At 41.2% G+C, this 21,080-nt stretch overlaps 1 protein-coding gene across 12 annotated transcripts in view; it reads left to right on the forward strand.

Moving 5' to 3' along the window:
• The window catches only part of LOC144039799 (hormonally up-regulated neu tumor-associated kinase homolog), a 77,242-nt gene that overhangs the window by 17,961 nt on the left and 38,201 nt on the right, over positions 1 to 21,080 (forward strand). For 10 of the 12 annotated variants that reach the window (XM_077553475.1, XM_077553478.1, XM_077553479.1 and 7 more), the window contains exon 3: positions 18,494 to 18,633. The gene's annotated coding sequence lies outside the window, so the exon portion shown is untranslated. Of the gene's footprint in view, positions 1 to 9,841; positions 9,915 to 18,493; positions 18,634 to 21,080 lie in introns of all 12 variants that reach the window. The other 2 variants (XM_077553483.1, XM_077553486.1) reach the window with 1 other exon arrangement.

Below are 21,080 nucleotides of genomic sequence, written 5' to 3' on the forward strand. Positions count from 1 at the left end.
GAAGGTGACGGCAGTTTGCAGTGAACTTGCTTCAAGGCGGAATTATTGAGGCCTCGGGACGTCGCACTCGTCTATCTGCTGACTGAACTGACGTCCAACATTTTTGAAGCGATCCAATCGTTTTTACTAAAGCTAGCCTTGCTTGTAAAACCAAATTTTTCCCGCAGGAGTTGACAGCGGGAGATGTAATTACTCAGCTTTGCGTCCCAGTTAAGTCGTCTATCGGTCAACCAATGGATTTTGAGATTGCTATCCCTATCGGGATTTAAGAAAAGAGTATAATAGCAATTCCACAACATAAATAAATCAAAGATATACCAAACAGCAAAAAAATAAAATAAATTCCTGATTTTCATGAATGAGACCACCACGATAGGCTGTTGATGATGTCATTCCCAGCATAAAAACGCAGATGAAATGCATGAGGGGAAAAAAAAAAAATCTTTAAAAAATGCTGATAAAAATTTAACAAATCATATAATGTCTTATTCTGTGCAAATTAAGATATTATAGACGATCATTGATTTGGCATAAAATGCTAAATATCGTTTAATCCTGATCCAGCCGATCAGATCGGTGTAAAGTCTATTCATATTTGAATTCTTTTTCAGTCCGTTGATATGTCAAAAACTACACAGTGACCATAAAGTCTGGGTACCTGGTAAAAAAATACATACTTCTTAAAAACTAAATTTTATTCACTTGTGATGTTGATAAAAAAAAATTTCAACATGAATCCCATCATTTTCAATGCATTGTTTTTTTTGCGCTCTGCAAAATTCAGGTGAAGTTAAGATTATTCTATAATTTCGACCATCCTTCTCGTCCACTTAAGAGTACCAAATTCACTATGGGGAGTAAAAATAATATGAGTAAATAAAATAGTGAAATCCTCGATGTACCCCGACTTTTTGGACAATTTGTATTACTAAATCAGTACTTGCTTCTTGAGTTCAGTTCAGTCATTTTACCTATGACGTTAAATTTCAACTATCCACAGCGAGCACAGTCATGTGACGCTCGTCTTGAAAAAATAATCGTATCCCCACCACATGTCGACATCATCATATGACAATCCGTCTTTTATTGTTTTTCTTTTGTTCAGCACACTTTAGTCTCAATTTGTTTGATGATGACATCATACTACTTGACTTCATGTTTTTTGGCATGGGGGAGGGGCGTCCAAAACTGGCAGACCATTTGTGGCCGTAAAAGAAAGCAGCCTTTTATGTGTCCGTGCTGTAGGTAAAAAGTGCTTTCGTAAGAGTCCCCCTTTGAACTTTGCCCTGGCGTTGAGGGAAGCGACACCATTTGCTGCTCCGTGACCTTCCAGGACCTGGACCCGCCACCCATCCATGCATGGGGAGGCCAAGCCAAGTGCTCTTAACAGGTCCCGCAGTTGTTGCAACTGGACAATTGTGATGTTTCACTTCAACATACTTCCTTGAGACCAATTAAGAGAGAGCAATTAAGCAAGGCTTTGGCGCCATCTTGTGGTATTCGAGTATTGAACGGTAAAAAAAATTGAAAAAAAATGCAATTTGGTGATTTTTGTAGATAGATGGATGATTACTATAATTTGTTGCTTCTTTATTTTTTTGTTAAACGGAACCCCAAGTTACAGCTTGCGGACCATTGAGGGTCCAGGGACCCCAGTTTGAGCACCCCTATTCTACTCGCACTCAAAAGCTTAAAGCTCACACTTCCACCTTCATGAGGGTGAAAGGTGTTCAGGGTGTTTTGGTTGCCCCTCCCCTTTTACTCCCCCCGCTTGGCGGATGAGTGGGAGTAATACTCAGCGCTTCGGCACCCGCAGCTCCAGCATAAGCGCATTACAAATTCACACATTGCCGCCCACCACTTCATCCCGTTCACTACTTTATTGCCCCCACATCTGATAGAGTCACAACACCGCTACAAAGAGGCCGCCAGGCAGGGGGCGCCGGTGAGTGTGCGGGGGTGGCAGGATGAGGGTTTTTAGGCACCCGTGGTAGTAAAAAGAGTGAGAAGTTCCTAAAGACAGAATCATCCGTAAACCTGCAAATAGCACCAAAATCCCACTTTCAACATACTGTAGTTCCACGTAGGACACGGGTGGTATTTTTAATTTGAAAGATGAACTCAGAAAAATAAAAATCCCCTTTTCAGGTGCCTACCAGCTAACCAAGCTAACCTTTAAAAATGTGTGTACAATTTGTTATTTTCAACAAAACAATCCTTGGACACCCCCAAGTCCTAGTTCAGGTATGTGTAGCTTTTACCAGTGAAAAGCTAATCATTAAAGTAGTCTGTAAAACTTTCCCGTCAGCCTTCTACAACAATCCATTTGCAATTTTTTTTTTAAACAGAACAATCTGTGGACACGCCAAAAAAACAAACAGATATTAATGAAATATGAAAAACTATTTTTTACCGGTTTTAGGAAATTCCAGACATCGTCGAAATTTTTTTTTTTGTTTTTTACCATTGGAAAGTTGACCCTTTAAAATTTCAATGTTAGTCAATAATTTTGAAGTGGAACAATCGATGAAACCTCCAAACTATAAATAGTTCACCAGGTAGCTGTCAGAGGTCAGCTCATTTTTTTGCTGCCCTCAAGTGACCGGAAATCAATGTAAATTATCTGATTTAAAAATGTTTTTTTATTTTTTTTATTGTCTTCTTTAAAGCAAAATATGATTGCCACATGATGCCAATGGCCAGGATTGCGACATACTTTCTTCTACCACTACACACACACCTACGTCCACGCCAGAGCAAGATTGACACTCAGTAAAGTTTTACAGGTGCGCCGAAGCGGATAATTAGCCTGTTAGCCGCGACTAATGAAATCTCCACCCATGGAGGCTCAACTGCAGCCGGGGCAGAGGCCAACTTCCTGTTTGGATAGGCGACGCTTTAAAGCAGCACGAGGGGAGTGTGTGCGTGTATGTGAGCGTGTGTGCGTCACCACATGTGCCGAGTGAATGGAGGAAATTGAAGCGGCTGAAAAGTCCCAAAGGAGCAAGTGGGCGGTCCTTTCACCTGGGGGGCTTGCCTCTTTCCCTCCTGTTGTTCCCCCAAATGAGCTGATTCGATTTTTGTTGAGGGCCCTTTGTGAATTCTTGACATGCTTTTGTCTTGGTACACGCTTGTGTCACCTAAATAGAATTAAGTGCTTACGCCCTGACCTCCTGACCTTTTGACTATCCTGCGTATAGCGTTGTCGTAGCGCCAAATGTTAACCGCTTATTTTAGATAGAGGAGATTAGAGAGTAGAAGTCGTTGATGTCTAGCATAAAAGCTAAAAGCTAGCTTGCTGATACAGTTGTTATGACAACATGATGCTTTGTTAAATCTGCCAGGGGGAATAGCGCAAAGCTAATTTTTGGTCATAGTTAGCAAGTTGAAGGGGAGCGAATTACACGTTACCAATACACTCTACAATTTGGTTAATTTTTGTAATGCTCATTACCGCCATCTACAGAAATTAAGTGGAATACATACCCTAGCACATGACTGAATTTTCAAAGTCCAAACACGTTTAGTTTAGCAGCTTTGCCTTGGCGGAGGTCTCCGTTGGGCCGCCGCAAGGCATGTGGCGCTTGGCGTGCTAACGAGCTTTACGTGCGTTACCGCAAAGCATGCGAGATGAAAAGGACTTTCTACAAATAGCCAAAGCGAATGATGTGTGAGAGACGGAGAAAGGGAAGACGCAGAAGAAGAAAGCAGCAAAAGTACAAATGGTGGCCAAAGGGGAACTTTTGCCATCTTCTAATGACAATTTCAGATGCAACACTTAAAAGGAACAAAGCGTGTGTGCATGCGTGTTTCTTTAATTGTGATCCTTAGTGTGTTAAAAGTTTTGCAGCATAAAGAATGAACACTTCCTTTCCATTCCTCTACTCGCTCTGATTTACTTTTCTTTGTTTTTAATTTATTTCCTTCTTTTTTCCCCTTTCCTTCCTTCCTTCTTTCTTTCCTTTCCTTTTTGTTTTTACCTTTTATTTTTAATCATTTTCCTTTTCTGGACTTAATTTCCATACTTTGCATTAGCCCTTCTTTCCTTTCCTTCTTTTCCATGCTTTTACATCCGTCTCTTACATTCTTTTCATTGCTTTTTCATTTTCTTATCTCTATTACTTTTCCCTTCATTTTATCTCCTTCCTTCCTTCCCCTATATTATCAAAAACAAAGGGCTAAAGTTCTGTGTGATTGTCAGATGTGCTTCTTTCTATGGATTGGATTGTATGCCATACCCTCTCAAAACTGGAGATGTCGGGTGTGAATTCCTGCAGGCTCAAAATATCTCGTTGATGTTCATAAAGATTTGGCCCATTTGGGGGAAGGCCCGTAAAAAAGCCGAAGCGTTTGGGTCCAATCTGGATGGTGTCTGTTAATGAGCTTCACCAGAGAGCTGACTTCCCTTTGAAGGACGCCCCGTTAAAATGTTTCAGATATTTCCTCGCCGTTTGCAGTCAGAAATAACCCAAAACCTCCAGGCCGCAAGTCCACATAAAGTCAGGCGGACGAGGAAGCGAGCGAGCGAGCGAGCCGGATGGGATTCGCACACGCTGACCGCCGCGTTTTCGGCTTTGAGTTGATGGTGCTGAGAAGTACAGAAACGCCAATTAACGGTTTGGTTCAGCGGCACATTTGAACGAGGCGACGATTAAAAGCGCCCGACATGGTGTGGGATTTAAAAGGGCAGGAGATTGGCTTAATGGTGAGCGTTTCATGTGGTGCGTCGCCACTTTAGAGTCTCTGATTGCGCTGCTTTTTTCTTTTCTTTTTTTTTTTAAATTTATATAAAACCAACTTGTTCTATTCCTTTAAGAGATTCTGCATGGGCTACCCTCGCTACATGTGGTGAGCCATCAGGGCCAGCAAACACTGTTGGAAGCACTAACCAACATTAAAAAAAAAAAACATCACTGCATTTGAGTGAGGTGAAAATGAAACATGGCCAACAAATGATGGGATTTACGAGAGCGGGATATTGCCATATGTTTGACGGCCATTTTTTTAAATCATTCACGTCACCGACCTTTTTATTTCCTGAGGAGAATCAGAGTAGGCTTCCCTCCCTAAACTTCATTCATCCTCCCGGCATGGCTGAGAATAACCAGCTTTGGTCTTTTATCGGGACGTGTCAACTCTTCAGACATGGCTGCCGCGGACTCCCCTCCTCTCCGCTGTCTCTATCTGTCTGTCTTTCTCCGACTCTGTTTGTAAAATTATTAAAAGACGCCTCGAGGTCGGTAAAACTTTTGTGGGAAATCTCTTAGGATGATGTGCAGGTTATGGGGTGAGGGGTGACACTTTTGACTGATGACTGACACCATATTAGAAACACCTGCAGCGTCTTAGAACTGTATTCATAACCATAGGATAATAGTCGCGTAGCTTCCAAAATGGTGGTAAGAATTTGGAATCACATTTGGAAGACCCTTGGGTGTAGGACATCTGCAGGATATCAGGAATGGAAGGGGGCATTTGAAGGCGCTTCTGGACAGGATGCGGCAGAAAGGAGAACCTACCTACCAAATGTATCCTCAGAGGGATGTAGGATCACCCGAAAATCAGGAAAAGGATGCATTTGAAGGAAAATAGGACAGCGTGCTACTGTATGATCATAACCAAAAGCAGCTGTGAGGATGCAACATTGGGAAAAGCAGGTAGCATTTGAAGGAAACTTGAAACAGCCATCACATTTTGTTATGTTTTCTTCTGCCTTCAGTTCTAGTCTCTGAGGCATGCAGAATGGCAATCGCAAAAAGAAAGCCACATTTCAAAGATGTGGTTAGAATGAATTTGGACACAATTTACTTACAAACTTTCTTCAGTTGTAACCTTCAAGGGATATAGGATAGCAGCTGTATCTTCTAAAAAAAAAAAAAAAAAAAAGGCGGATGTTTGAGGAGCATGGGACAGAGTGGCATGATGGCACACATTGCCCCAGAGGGAAACGGTATGGTTGCGGTGTGTCCGCCAAAAATCAAGAAAGAGACCACATTTGAAGGAGCCTTGCTACAAGAAAGTGGTAGCATTACATCAATGACAAACTCGCTTCAAATCTAGCCTTTGTTAGAGTAGTGGAAGGAGATTTTGGAAAATAACTTGAGATTGAGCATTTGTATGTTATTGGGACGAATAATGAAAAAAAAATGCCTTCAATTGTAGTGATGCATCTGCCAAAAATCTTGTGTGTGGCATTATGAAACCTTCCTTCAATTGTAGCCTATGAGGGATGCAGGATAGTTAGTGGTGTTACCACCAATAATCAGGAGAATGTTTTTGAATGTGACTGATTTTGAGTTGACTAAAACTGCCATTTTATATGGGATAGTTCAATATGCATTGAAAATTTATGCTGTTGTTTTGTCTATTTCTTTGTTATGTGAGTGCATTGAAAGTACTTAAAAACACGGAAAACCCATGAGCTCCGGGGCCCCCTTGTCCCCCCTGGACCTAGCTGGGTGCCAGCGGCCCCCAGACCCCCGGCTAAATTTTCAGATAATTTCACTTTGGTCAAATCACATCCCTGATTGTAGCATTAGTGAGATCTTGTGCTGTGATTTGCTCTCTCTCATCATGTGACTGCCGCAAACCATCACCCTCTCCACAAGCTCTTCGGCTCGCCGCGACCTTCACCGTGGAGCCATGTTGTCGTTCCCTTCCCTCCTGCTATCGTCCACTTATTTGTCTTCCGTCTTGTGGTGTTTATGCAATCGCTTCCCGCTGGCCCAGCTTGTACGTACCCCAGATAAGAGCATAGACGGCGTTAACGCACCAACGCACAAGGGAGGGGTCCGTTATCGCATTAATGAGGAGACGTCTTATCAAATTTATGAGCGCTGGAGTCGGCGAGGCTCATCATTCTGCCGCGATGAGACAAGCAGTGAAAGAAGTCAAGATGGAGGGGATGAAGGACCCCTTCCATAAAAGACCTTATTGATGGATTCTTATATTAAAACACACACACCGTTGACTCTTGAGTGTTTTCTTATGACACTGATACGCCGCACTTCAAACGACGCTTCCCTTGTGGTTTTCCTTCTCGGCGGTGCTCCATCCTGGCCTTCAGAGAGAGCAGGAAGTGGATCTCACTTTCAAGAACACCGCTTGCTCAGATCAGGAAGACGGTTCAGTGCGGGAAAAGTTCAGACTGCAGGAAGTGCCAGTGTTGTGAATGTCTTATGAAATGCCTTGTCGACTTCCTGGTTGAGGTATTTTGGTCTCTTGGTAAAATCACTCATTATTGAATTATCTGAAAGGGGAAGTCAACCCCCTTTTTTTTTTTCTTTTTTTTTTTTTTTACAATAATATGTTCTAAATATGGTATTCTGGTTAATATCGCATTAGCGGAATACGAGTTAAGCAGCAAAATCCTGCCATTTTTATCCATCTCATGGGCGGCCATTTTGCCACTTGCTGTCGACTGAAGATCACAGCTCAGCCTCAGAAAACAGGTGAGCTCTGATTGGTCGTTGCCTGAGCCCTGAGCGACTGTGATGTCATCGACAGCAAGTGGCGAAATGGCCGCTCCCTGAGATGGATAAAAAATGGCTGCCGTTTGCTTCATAACTCTTATTCCACAAATGTAATATTAATCAGAATGTCATATTTAGACTAGTGAGGTCAGATATAACATATTATTGTCAAAAAATGTTTAAGATTGACTTCCACTTTAAATATGTTGGTAGTTAAAGTCAGGGTTATACAAACCTAAGTTTCGGGCCTAAAACCTTTGGCATCTTTAACTATTATCCGTTGAGGGTTGCGTTATTTGGCTGCCATATTTAACTACAATTGCAATATTATTCTTGCCATGTTGAAGTTGCCCCTTAAACCTTCAAAGAAGAGAAGAGCCGTGAATTTACCAGTCTTTCTATTTTCTTTAAACTTCCTGAGATGTTTTTTTTTTGTTGGGTTGTCTTCTTTATTACGCTCTACAGGTAGAAAAAAAATTATGAAAATCATGACAATTGAAGTTCATAGACACAAAAAAAAAATTCTGTCAACGCCGTAATCAATAATAGCTCGACACAAAATACTTCTAATAACTCCTTTGTAGCTACTTCAGAATTAGCAACGTGACGAGCTTTTCGCCGTGACGGGTCATAAATCAAGCGACACTTACGCTTCAAGTACGTGCCAATCGCTATCAGGTCAGACGCTGACGTCCGAGGACGCGACGGAGACGCATGACAGAGACCACGGCTTGATTTTTCTCACCCTCTCCAACGGCGAGAGGCCCGATAAGACCTCCTAGCCGGCAGATACGACGAGCGCTCTGTCAGCTTCGTCAACGCTAGTGAATGATGCTAACAGTGCATTAGCGGTGGGGGATGCTTGAGTTTCTGGAAGTGTTACTAAGTGCATGGAGGAATGTTCACTTTGTAGTGTAAGCTGTGTGTTTATTGTAGTGATGAGACGTAATGAATGACAAATACTTTGATATATTTAAGTCGATTTTTGCGCTACATTTGGAAACTGTGCTTACTTTGTGAAAATATGCTCGCTACTTTTTTTTTTTTTTCAACCTCCTCAGATGACATCAGGACATAAAAAAAAAAGCTGTAAATAGAGAGCAGCTAACCTTGTTGGAACTCCCTAGTTCCGCCCTTTCATAGGCATGGCTCATTTACATATGACAAGCTCACCACTTGGAAACAGGCTTAGCTCAGGAAACCTTTCCTTCCTTTATATTGTGAAAAAGTGCATAATGTATCTCATTTAAGGCCACACAATGTTACTGCAAGAACAAAATCTTCAGTTAAAAGCAGTGTTGCGTGGTTTTTCAATGTGGAAAGTACCTTAGGATGTTTTTTTGTTTTTTAGAGAGTCGACAAAAGAATGACGACGAAAACACAAGTTCTTTGGTTGAGGTAGTAAATTAAACCTAATGCAAAGCAGCAGGTTGTTGGTGTATATCCGCATCTCGTCTTCTGGTGGTGACCTGATGAACAGCTGATAGTGCTTATGCTTGATTCCCCCCCCCCCCCCCTTCCAGTCCCTCTTCCCAGCTAGAAACTTTCTCGCACGCTGTAAATCTGACTAATAAGGCCTCGGAGCGCCTGGCAGGCCTGCTCCATTTCACTGTGATAAATAAGCGCCGCCTCGCCCAGCCGACAAGCAACCGGATGAAATCCAATACATTGTGGGGTTGGGCAATGAATTGATTTTATCATTATATTTAGCGATATTTTTCTGAGCGCTCTGATGTCTATTCTTCAATGGAAGCGACGGGAAATTGGGTTTAATCTGCTAAGAAACAGGCAGCATGAGTAGAATCATTTTCACGTTGTTTTCTGTATGACAAGGAGCAATTTTGAATGTGTTATTTTGTAATGTTTAAAAAATAAATGGGAAGAACTCTGCAAGTATTACCAATAATTAAAAGCTGATTTAATGCTTGGTTAAAAACATTTTTATCGAGGAAATAAAGTTCCCAGAAAGGGATTTTAAAAAAACACTAAAAGTAACATTTGTTTTGAATAATGTCAATCGCCATTTTTCCTAAGTGAAGGGGGAAAATCTGAGATTTTATTTTAAAGCTCCTCTATGTTGCCCATTCTCAGATATTTGTAACAAAAAAAAATGAAAAAGCCGACTTGCGTCACAATCTAAAACTATTAGACTACTAAATTCTATCAAATCATGCAAGTTATTGCTTGAGGAAAAACTTTCAAAACTTGTTTTGATTAATGTCATTATTATTTGCCGCGTTTTCCAATATAAAAGGGGAAAACGGATTAAAATTGGAGATTTGCACAACAGTCATAAAAAAAAAAAAAAAATCCCTGCGGTAGAATCAGGCATCTATTTTGTGATTTTTCTCTCTCTGCATTTATTTAAGGTCAGCGACGGGCTAAACGCTGGACCGGAGGGTCGGTTCTGCTTTTCCTCGCCACCGCTGCCTCGTCTCTCAGGTAATCGGCTGATTGCGCACTCGGAGACAGACGTCTGACGGAATGTCATCACCCCCGCAGGCTCGTTAATTACCAAGCGCAGAACGCGCACACATCGGCGGCGAGCGCTTATCTCTGGTTTGAATGACGCTTGTGGCGATACGCTGGCCTCTGGCGGGCCCGGGGAGTAGCAGTGGTGTGATAAGCATGCTGGGAGAATGCGGAGTGGGAGGGGGACTCACTAACACTCCTCTTGAGTTACACTCTTTTGACTCAACAAGGCTCTTTGTTTAGATCAGTGATTCGCAACTAGTAGTCTGCGGACATGTAGTAAATAATGCGGTAGCGGGCCTTGCAGAAATCGAAAAAGTACTCAGCAGCAGCACAACCGCCCAAAACATCACTTCAGTTAAGATTAGCGCTAGGGCGCCTGTTGTTTACAAACATTGAGAAATGTCCGACACACAACGTAAACACACACAGTAGCTAGCTAGGGCTGCTACAGAGACTAAACGTAAACGTGGGATTTTTCATGTCCACTTGCAGAGGAAGTTTTGCTCCATCTCCCGTTTCTTGGTCCAGCAAGCGTCGCTTCAGACCATAAAGATTACATCGGCCCTTCACATACCCCCACTGGGGCCCTCGCCCCCCACACTTTCTACATATTTAAAGTAAGCTTTTAATTCAATTACGTGTGATTCCTGCGTTAACGTTAGCGTGAGTCGTAAAGCTGACAGTAAATGCTAAAACAATATGTGGAATGTGGCGCGGGGCTGAAACGGCCCATTGCAAAACCACGCGGCATAGATGGACACTCGCGGATCCTGAAGTTCAATTAGAAATGGCTTTTACTGTGGGGCACATTACTATGCGGTAAATCACTCATCACTGGTTTTTTTTTAAGCAAAAAGTGCTTTCGTTTTAATATTTTATTTCGGTATTATTCCTTGCTGGAAAGTTGTTTTTTTTACCTTTATCTAAACAGGTAAAATGTTTGAGAACTAATTCTCATTAACAAAACATGATCTCGACAAGAAGCCCAAACAGAGCACATACATCACAATACAAATAAAACAACAAAGCACAACATCATTATAAAAAAAAGGAAAAGGGCACTTATGCTTATAACAACAAGAAAAAACGAAACCGAAAGAAGAGTTGAACTCTGTCACATGATGCTGGTCACCAAAGTATACAAAATATTAGAAAAAAAAATATCAGGACATAAATATTATAATTTTAGACTTAAAATTCAAAATGATTTGATAGGAAAATATATATTTTTTAAAAATTTTTGATGCAGTATATTTGTTCAAATTTTATTGTTGGAATCATGCGTTGTCCATCTGAATATCATGTAAAGTATTATATCGCTCCCAATATTAGAAATTTAAACCCAAAATATCATTTAAAAATATCAGTTAATATAATTAAAAAATAGAAATTAGACAAAAATGAATAATAAATATTGGGTCCAAAATATTCTATAAAAATACACAATATTGGATTATAAAATACAAAAATACTAAATAATATTTTTAACCTCCTAAGGCCCAAGCTGTTTTTTACATGCAAAGTTCTGTCCAAGCTGTTTCACCCCACAAAATTATATACAGAACCTTCTTCTGTTTGTTCAGATAATGTACATTTTTAGATTGTATTTCCCTCTTAAAGAAAAGATTGGGGAAAGTTCACAGAACACAAATATTGGACTGAAAATAGGAAAAATAGAAGGAAAATATTAGAAAAGAATACATGATATTAGACAAAGAAAAAAATATTAAGGAAAATACTGTAAAAAGAAAATATTAATGAAAACATATTGTGGTTCCGCTGTTAGCTTAGCGGAGCTTTATTCTAGTGCACGTGTGTGTTTATTGCTCTTGTTTGATGTTCCCCACCACCTCACTTAGCACCTCTGCACGCAGAGACAACTTGGACGCTCGGGACTTGATAATGAGGCACATTTTAGATTTTTAAGTCTCGCCTCAACCTGAAGGACAGCTAGCATGTTTTCCGCACGTGGGCCCTCCATCATGTTTGTGTTTGTGTTTCCCGCAGCCGCACGGCATCTGCTAATATGCCTTTTATATCCCCTCGGCCTTGAATGGGATATTTGGCAACGCTATGTTTAGTGTTTACACGCCGTCGTCTGAAATTAGCCCGGCCGCAGGACCGGCCAATTCGGAGGACCTCCTTCTAAAATGGACGCCCTCGTTTAAAAAAAAAACAAGAAATTCTCCAGTTTCCGCTCGCGCCGCCCACAGCTCTCTGATCACGGCGCTAATCACAAGCGCTCGCCAGCTTGGTCCTCTCTATGTTTAGTGTTTACGACACCGCGCTCGCACGGGACCACAGATGCTTGCCTGACGTTTGGTCGCTCCGTTTCAATTGACAGGTTAGCACATGTGGGAGAATGCTATTTTAGGCTTTTATAGCAAGGCCGCTTTCACTAATTAAGTCTACTCAAAGCGTAGATTTGTTTTTGTTAGTTAGCTTAATGCTAACTATGGCTGAATTGACATGAGATCAAATACGTCTTGCCTTTGGATAGTCTTCTGGCGTGGCCGCATTCGAGTGCCTCATTGTCGTGTGTGTTGTCATGTCGCACTTAGAAAGATGGTAGAGCAAGAAGAGGGGGATTTTTATTTATTAATTTATAAGTTAGAGCTTAGGGCTGGTGTTGCCGCTTTATAGTGCCTTGTCGCGGCGTAGAAAAGCCTGGCCATTACCTTGTGGCGGTTCACGTAGTGATGTGTAGGTCTAAGATGCTAAATGAAATAGCATCCTTTTTTTTTCCAGGGACTAGCAGTGATTTTTTTTTTTTGATTGACAGTTGATGGGGTGTGCTTTCAGCAGACACGCCAACAGCATTTGAGAGAGGAGAGAATGGCTTGATTTTTCACAATTTTATCATAAAATAAAAAGCTATTTATTTTTATAATATAAAATATATTTTTCAAATAAACTATTTTATATACACATTTAATTTATTGAATATTTTATTTGTTTTTATAATTTGAGTAAGAATAAAAAAATAAAATACAAAATCTGAATGATTTTATGAAAATAGCTACATTTTTATTCAGTATTGGGATGGGTCTCTAATTTATAATACTTCATATATGACGCCACTTTTATTATGATTTTGAGGATTTTAAAGTAGCACTAAGGAACTTTTCAACCTTAATCAAATATTTTCATAACTCTTCTGTTGAAACATCGACTTAAAACTAGTTGAATGATAACTTTGCCATGGGCTGAGGGGGTCGGTATCATTTTCACTGGCACTAAGCAACTTTGAGGAGGATGGTAGGAACACTGCCACACACAAAACTACAAATGTGCTGAATCGTTTATGGCACACCCCTTTACCCATTCGTTACAAAGTCGGAAATCAATTTGACTGGCGTGAGCTCAAAAACGACACAAAGCACTTGTCCTAATGGAAAATGTGGTCTTCCTTCAGGCATAACATTACCGCTTTTGTCCATATGGTGCCGCCATAATCAACTGAAAGTTGCTTAGTGTCGCTTTAAAGCACACTCAACTGTACAATTGTGAGCGTTTGTGTTCAAGTCATGTTGCCGACAGGCCTAGATTCATTTGAAGCCCATATTGTGCCTGCATGCATGCATGCATGTGTGTGTGTTTTTGCGGGATACACAGGCAGCGGAATTACAACCCACGAGTTCAGAGTTCAAGGCCAGTTACTCACTGCAGTGTGTGTTTCGAACGGCCGTGCGTCGGGGTGATGAAATGTTTTGTGTTAAGGAGGGCACTGGCAGGGTGTTGGGAGGCTTTTTTCACGGACGGTCGGGCGTGTGACGGAAGACGTTGAGGGGGAATTTGGATTTCCGCGCATAGAGAAAACAAACGAGCGGCAAGACAAAGAAGCGGCATGGGAACGTCTCGCCCGCCCATCTGGAGGAGATTGTCAACAGTGCGACTGCTTATGGCTCACAATTTTAAGTTTTTATTGATTTTTTTTACATCTCAAAGCAAAAAATCTACTGATTTTGAGACACAACACCCTTTTAGCGCTATTGCTAATTTTCTATCGACAGTCTTTTCAGTAGAACTGGGCAATATGGCCTAAAGATAAAATCTTTTTTTCTTTTTCCAAACATCATATTTCCAATATTGAATCCCGTACAGGGTTCATGATATTTTTTTGATCTGAGATATTTTTGAATGTCAAGGAGGTGTAAGATTCTTTCCTCTAACTGGATTCATTCCCAACTTCCCCTGGACTCTTTTGGGCCTCCAGATGTTGATGTGTGAAGTCCCATATTTTCTTTCGTATTGAAGCAATAATGCATTGCACATTGCCCGTGAGTCACCGAAGTGTGATGGACATGTGGAAGACGGTGGGAACGTCGGAGACCAAAAAATCATAAAAGAGGCCATGACGTTGTTTTATTTCAATTACCGTGTGCATGTGTGGATTGAGATGGAGTGTGAAGCGTGTTTATTTGGTCATGGGTGTCAACCGGATAGAAAGGTGTGGGCAGCAGCAGCACTGGGAGATAATATCACACACACACACCATGGTCAAGACTGCGGTGGTTCTGGCTCATGCTACATTGGCATCCGAATGCCGTGTCCATCCCTGCAGCGAGAACGGTCGTGGGAAATGAAGGCAGACAGGAAGTCATCTCGTCGCGTATAGAAAATGCATATAGTAATAAGAAGACTAAAAACAATATATAATCTGTATTTGTCTTTCTAGATGGGGTTTGCGTTGGCTGTGTGCGGTCATGTGAATTTTTGCTAAATTTTAAATCACCATTTTCAGGTTTTTCTGTAGAACGTAACAAAAACTATTGGTTGAAAAACACGCCTCTTCATGCCTAGCCATGTGTTTTCGTCATTCCAGTAGACGTCTGTCAACTATTCGCATATTTTTGCTGTTTGCAGCAGGTTTTGCTCGCAAGTAATGCTTGTAATTGGCGCTATTAAAAGATTAAATGTTATTGTTGCTCCTTCAAAAAAGCTTGATTATTTCCCATAGATGCCACAAGATGGCAACAGAGCACTACTTATCTATTAGACAGGGATACAGCCCATCCAAATAAAGCTACTCCTCTCATTTCAACATAGTTCATTGGCATCACAATGTGGCGTCAAAGCAATTGTTTTATATCAGAGGCCTGAGCACAAAATCAGCGAATAGGCCAAGCAAAACAAACGCCCTCACGTTGTCATGTTGTTATCCGTGAAAACCAATGACGATGCTGCTTCCTCCTTCTCATCGTCTTCCTCCCGACCGACCACATCTGATGCGATGAGCGGTCCTGATAGTCTCGCCTCGCCGCCGGCGTGCACGCTCCAGCTCATGGACACAGATCATCCGCGTCCTTTGGCGCCCGTCTGCGGCTCCGGAGCTGACGGTGTGTCACCCGGATGCTGAGGGTGCTGACAGAGGAGGAGGAGGATATTGATATTTGGGAGTAGGGGAGGGAGTTGGTGGTGTGAGGCTGTTTCCCCCGGCGAGAGGTTTGCGGTCTTACTCGACAGGATTATGTAAGAGGGATTTAATAGATTTTCAATGAAAGGAGAATTTTCCAAGGTACAGTTCAGTGTTTTTCAACATGAAGCCTATTTAATTTAGTGTGTCTTGGACATGTAGTTATTCAGATGTCACTTTCTTTTTCTTTTTCTTTTTTTTTTATATCTCTCCTTGACCCAAATTTTGGTAATGCTGCAGTGGCTGTGAATCACACAGAATCTCCCACCAGATCAATTGAGTACCAACTGAGCAACCGACCTAGCTAGCTAGCTACCAATCTTCCTACCTAGTTTCAGAACAACCTACCTAACTAACTAGCTTCTTTTTTTTACCTACCTAGCTAGCGACCTAGGTTACCTAATGTACCTATCTAGTTAGCTAGTTTATTCCTAACCTACCTACCTGGTTTCTGAACAACCTGCATATCTAGCTCTCTATTTTTTTAACCTACCTAGCTAGCAACTTAGGTTACTTTCTGTATTGTATCTATCTAGCTACCTAGTTTTTTTTTGTTTGTTTTTACCAACCTCCCTACCTGCTTTCTGAACAACCTACATATCTAGCTTGTTTTGTTTTTTTAACCTAACTAGCTAGCGGCCTAGCTAGGTTGAAACCCACCTAGCTAGTGGCCTAGCTACGTAGGTACCCACCTAGATAGCTAGTTTTTTTGTTTTGTTTTTTTGCTTTTTTAGCCGAAGGAAGGAAAGTAGCTGCACTTTTTCCCCATTTTGTACAAAATTCATGTCATGTTTCACCTCCAAAATTTTACATACAAGGTTGTGAATATGTTTATTTATTTATTTATATGTTTATTTATTTATTTGTTTAATTATTTATTATTATTTTTTAATTCCGATAAATCCCCCCCAAAAAGTCATTATGATTGTGTGTGTGTGTGTGGTTTTCCCCATAGGTGTTTTACAGCCTTTTGCTGTACCAATCATCTGTCCTCCATGTTCTAAATGTGTGTGTTTAAGAACCACTTACAGTATTTGACCCCCCACAACCTCCTCACACACACTCGTACACTACCACGCCCCCAATAAACAAACTCACATTAAAGCCTCCTAAAGAGAAAAACATTCCGACCTCATAAATTTCAACAGGCGTTCAAGAGTATTTTCTTTTCTTTCTTTCTTTCTTTTTTTTTTTTATACAGTGTATACAAAATGTGATGTCATACTGACAATACGCAAAGGCACACGCAGGCACACACACTTTGTCCTTGACCCCTTCACACCTGTATAGCTACACACATACACACACACACACTGATAAGCCATAAAGATATACCAAGAATATAATTACATGGCATACATTGTTCATACACACACATATAGATATAGTAAAGAGTTAACTATGCAACCTATTTCTCAATTGTAGTCACTTACGTATACAGCATATGTGCATATTGGAATATATAGCAATTACTTATACATGTTTTTTTTTTTTTTTTAGATATGCTTCTGTAAGGCAACAAACAATATCTTCTGATAATCAATTATTTTTGCGAATGAAACCCCAAAATGCTGCTAATATGCCAGGGTTGAACAGGCTTGACGTTATTACAAGTCAATCCAATAATGTAACTACTACAGCCCCATTCAAAATAAAAGCACAAGGTGTTGCTCGGCAACCTCCAAAATAAGGTTTCAGTTTGGCCCTTAGCCAGGATACTTGTCATGCTGCAGTGTGCGTGCGCACGTTATGAAATTAATAACTAGCGTACATTATAGCAGGCATCTGTTTCAGCTCACTGTGGTTGTTTAATGCCATCAAGTCATTAGCACTACGGGAGTGACTTTCCCTTCACGCGTCATTTCATCTTTCTTTGAGAAACCCGTTGATGATGTTTTATATTTGATCATGTTCCAGCATACCGTGACAGCTGATTGGTCACCATTGTAATATGAGGGTATGCGTGTTTGTGTTGTGCTTAAGAGGCAGGCCCATTTCCGCCGCTTGCAGCCTGGATGTTTTGGTCTCCTTTAAAGCCCCCGTGGAAATCCAATCTGTGTTTCCTCCTCCTCCGTGGAGTGCAGTCAAAATACACTTGTTTAGGCTTGGCGGACATTTCACGCACATTAACGGGGACTGGTAGCATTTGGGGCAAGGTGGGTGGGTTAGGAGGGGCTTAATGGAGAAACCTCTGGATATTTTAAGGTGATTTCAGCAGATGTTGGAAATACCGTTTAGCTCAGATTTTTTTTTTGTCGTGGACTACATTATAGTTAGTTGGTCCATTACAACTGCCTAAGGTGTGACTACAAAAATGTCAGGGAAAGCCTACTAGAACATCTGAGCTTTATTTCGGTTGAATCAGAGGCACTTGAAATGGTGGCAGGCGTTTGCCGACAGCCGTTCTACATGACTTTGAATGTGATTGTTTAATTTTCAGCGTAGCCACAACATAGAGGGTGTGCACACTTTTGCAACTAATTAATCTCAATTATAAATCGTGTCTACATATTTAAGTACAGTTAATGCTGTAAAAAAGTTAAAATTTTTTAAAGAAAATCTTTTGAAAAGGGGTGTGCGGATTTTCTATACCCAATATCGATCAATCCATAAAGAATGTGAATCTTATTGAGGTGTAACCAGTGCAACAAAATGTCTTGTTTTAACTAATTGTAATTTAGGGTTTGCTTTTCTCGAACTGCTGACGCCCGTGCGTGCACGTGTATGTATATGTGTGTATGTATTAATCCCTGTCCTTGTCAGCTAGTCACACACGTGCACATTTGCCCCTTATGGGCTACAGTAGCTGCTATAGTGTGTTTGAGCATGTGCTTAGCCCCATACAGTAAACCCTGTCCATGCACTGTAATCACTGATCAATAGGAAGTGATCGATCAAACACACGCACACACACACACTTCCATCTGGTCCATGTTTGTTTACATGGCACTACCTTTACAGATGCTCCTAGAAAGAAGGTACAAATTTGTTTTAACCATTAAAAGGGCTAAGTCCCTTCTTTTTATACATACACACACACACGCACACATGCGCGCGCACACACACCCTACAGTATGAAGGCGTCATTAATGCAGTGTGCCGGATGTTTCCGTGACCTTTCTCTCTTTAGGCCTGACCCCAGCAGATGACCCTGGAGAGGGATTAGGGCCTGATTCGGCTAATTAGCCCCGCCAGCCCCCCTGCACGCCGCCCGTGACCCGCGCCCGGCGCAAAAATACAAAGTATAGCAAAAGAAGGCATTCCCTAAAGGTAAGTCATTATAGACGTTTGTGATGTTACGCTTTTAGCAGTTTTTCTGTTTACATTTAGTGGGATTTTATACAGAACAAGTGTGCTTTAATTAGTTATTTCTTCTTTTCTTTTTCTTTTTTTTGCCTGACTCCTTGCTGATATTTATGCGTGCCGACACATCAACAAGTATCCCGTGAGGCGTCAAAAGCATGAAGTCAGCCTTCAAAGGCGTACGCTAATTGTTTGCACACACCCCCTCAGTGTGTGTTCATGTGTATGTATGCATGTTGATGTCATACATTAGCGTGTCAGCAAGAGAAGTACAGATGATTTAGGATGGCGCTCGTCATGTACAAGTAGAAATTCCATACGGCGAGTTTTTCCCCCCGCTCCATGCCAACGTGCAATGAAGCAGCGTCTGCTTTGGTTCGCAGAGATGAATTCGTTTGTCTTCACGCCACGGCCACATTCAGCTTTTTAAGAATTAATTAACAGGCGACATATTCAAATTTTTGCACACTTTACATCTCTGACATTCTTTAGTCAAAATTACCAAAGGAAACCCATAAAAAGTTACATTAAAAAAGTTCAATTTGATTCTGAAATCGTGCATGTGAGAAAAACCAAAAGGTAAGCAGAGCTGCACTGTTGCAGCAGATTAGCGTTAGCATCATTAGCTAATAATATTATTCCAACGTTCCGCTAAGTTAGATGGACAGCTCTTCCTGGGTGGTAGCAGGCAGTGACAGCGCCGTCACTACGGCAACAAACACGGCAGGCTGACGAGTGGATCTGCAAACGCGCCTCCCCCCCCCCACCCCGGGGATCCATCACAACACACATGGATATATTGTGGGTTGTGCGTGAGCGTGTGTTGACTAGGGTCTCCTGTTCGGGTCGTTGACGTGAACGTCATGGGAGAGTGCTCGCTGGAGCTAACACACACGTGCGCACACACGCATACTTGGTCAGCTGCGTTATTAAAAAGAGACAATTGTAGTTTTCCACACGGTTTTACCACCAGGTTGTGTGAAGTCGTGTACTGTAGCTCCACAATAGCGTTCCTAGCTTTTCTTTATTTTTTTTCACTACTCTTATTTTGTTTTAATTGGTCACTTGTGTTTAACTTTTTACACTACAACAAGTTTGCGACAAATTTTCTGCGGTATTTTGTTCAAATTCTACATTTTATGACTTGCGTTTTTGACTTTTCATTGTATTCCATTTCTTATAAAATATTTGATTTAAATGTTTCATTTCTTGACAATAATATGTTATATGTGACCTCTCTAGGCGAAACAACAGTTATGCAGCAAAATCCAGCTGTTTTTTTATCCATCTCAGCGGGCGGCCATTTTGCCACTTGCTGTCGACTGAAGATGACATCACAGTTGCTGAGGGCTCAGGCAACGACCAATCACAGCTCACTTGTGTTCTGAAGCTGAGCTGTGATTGGTTGTTACCTGAGACCTGCACAACTGTGATGTCATTTTCACTCGACAGTACGTGGAAAAATAACCGGCTTCAGATATTGCGGAAAAAAACAGCTGGATTTTGCTGTTTAACGGATATGCCTCAACTGCAATATTATCCAAAATACTGTATTTAGACTAATGGGGCTGCATAGAGCATACTATTGGCAAGAATTTTTTTTAGGTTGACTTCCCCTTTAAGGTTAAAACGTCACTTCCTCCTCCCACTTTTTTGTGTAATTTGTCTTTCCTCTCGCTTTCTTTTTCTTTTTGGGCGTTATCTCCGGTCAGCTCCTCCTGCCTTTGTTTATTTCAGCGCCGCCGCCGCTGTTTATGTGTCCTTCTCCCCGCGTCCATAAATCGCTCTCTCGTTGGCTGTTGAAGTGTGAGGAATGGCACATGTGACGCCTCCTCGCAGCTGCTGTCGCTACCACCCGCCTCCGCCAGCGGCAGGCAAAATATACACCAAAATATACACCGAGCCGCTTGCACATTTAAACCTTTTGACCTGCTTTGATCTGCGCCTGCTTTAGCCCGCCTTGGAAAATGCTGGAAAAAAAAGAGGTTGGACATCAATAGTGATCATCCACACCACAGACTGTATAAAACTGTGTGTACCTCAATTTTTTCTAATGGCCAGTGCAGTGAACCGCCTTTTATCACGTTACTTGGATATTCACCAGAAGCAAGGCGAAAATCAGTAATATAAAGCGGCCCAAAAAAACTCAACCTTTTTATTAAATAGAATGTTCTGCATCCACCAAACTTAAAACATATTACAACTTATTAACTCATTCACTCCCAACCATTTTCACCATTATCGGCTGTTTTACTGAATTTTGACTGATTTTGCAAGGCCCACAGAATATTGTGTTCTATTGCTATAAAAACATTGCACCTACCAAAATAAAGATTCGAGTCTCATCTTTCGTCAGGAAAAAAAAAGTATGTTTCTATCTGTTTCCGTTTTGCAGCAATTAGTATTAAAATATA

The sequence above is a fragment of the Vanacampus margaritifer genome, chromosome 19 (genome assembly GCF_051991255.1).
Source record: "Vanacampus margaritifer isolate UIUO_Vmar chromosome 19, RoL_Vmar_1.0, whole genome shotgun sequence".
Lineage (NCBI taxonomy): Eukaryota > Metazoa > Chordata > Actinopteri > Syngnathiformes > Syngnathidae > Vanacampus > Vanacampus margaritifer.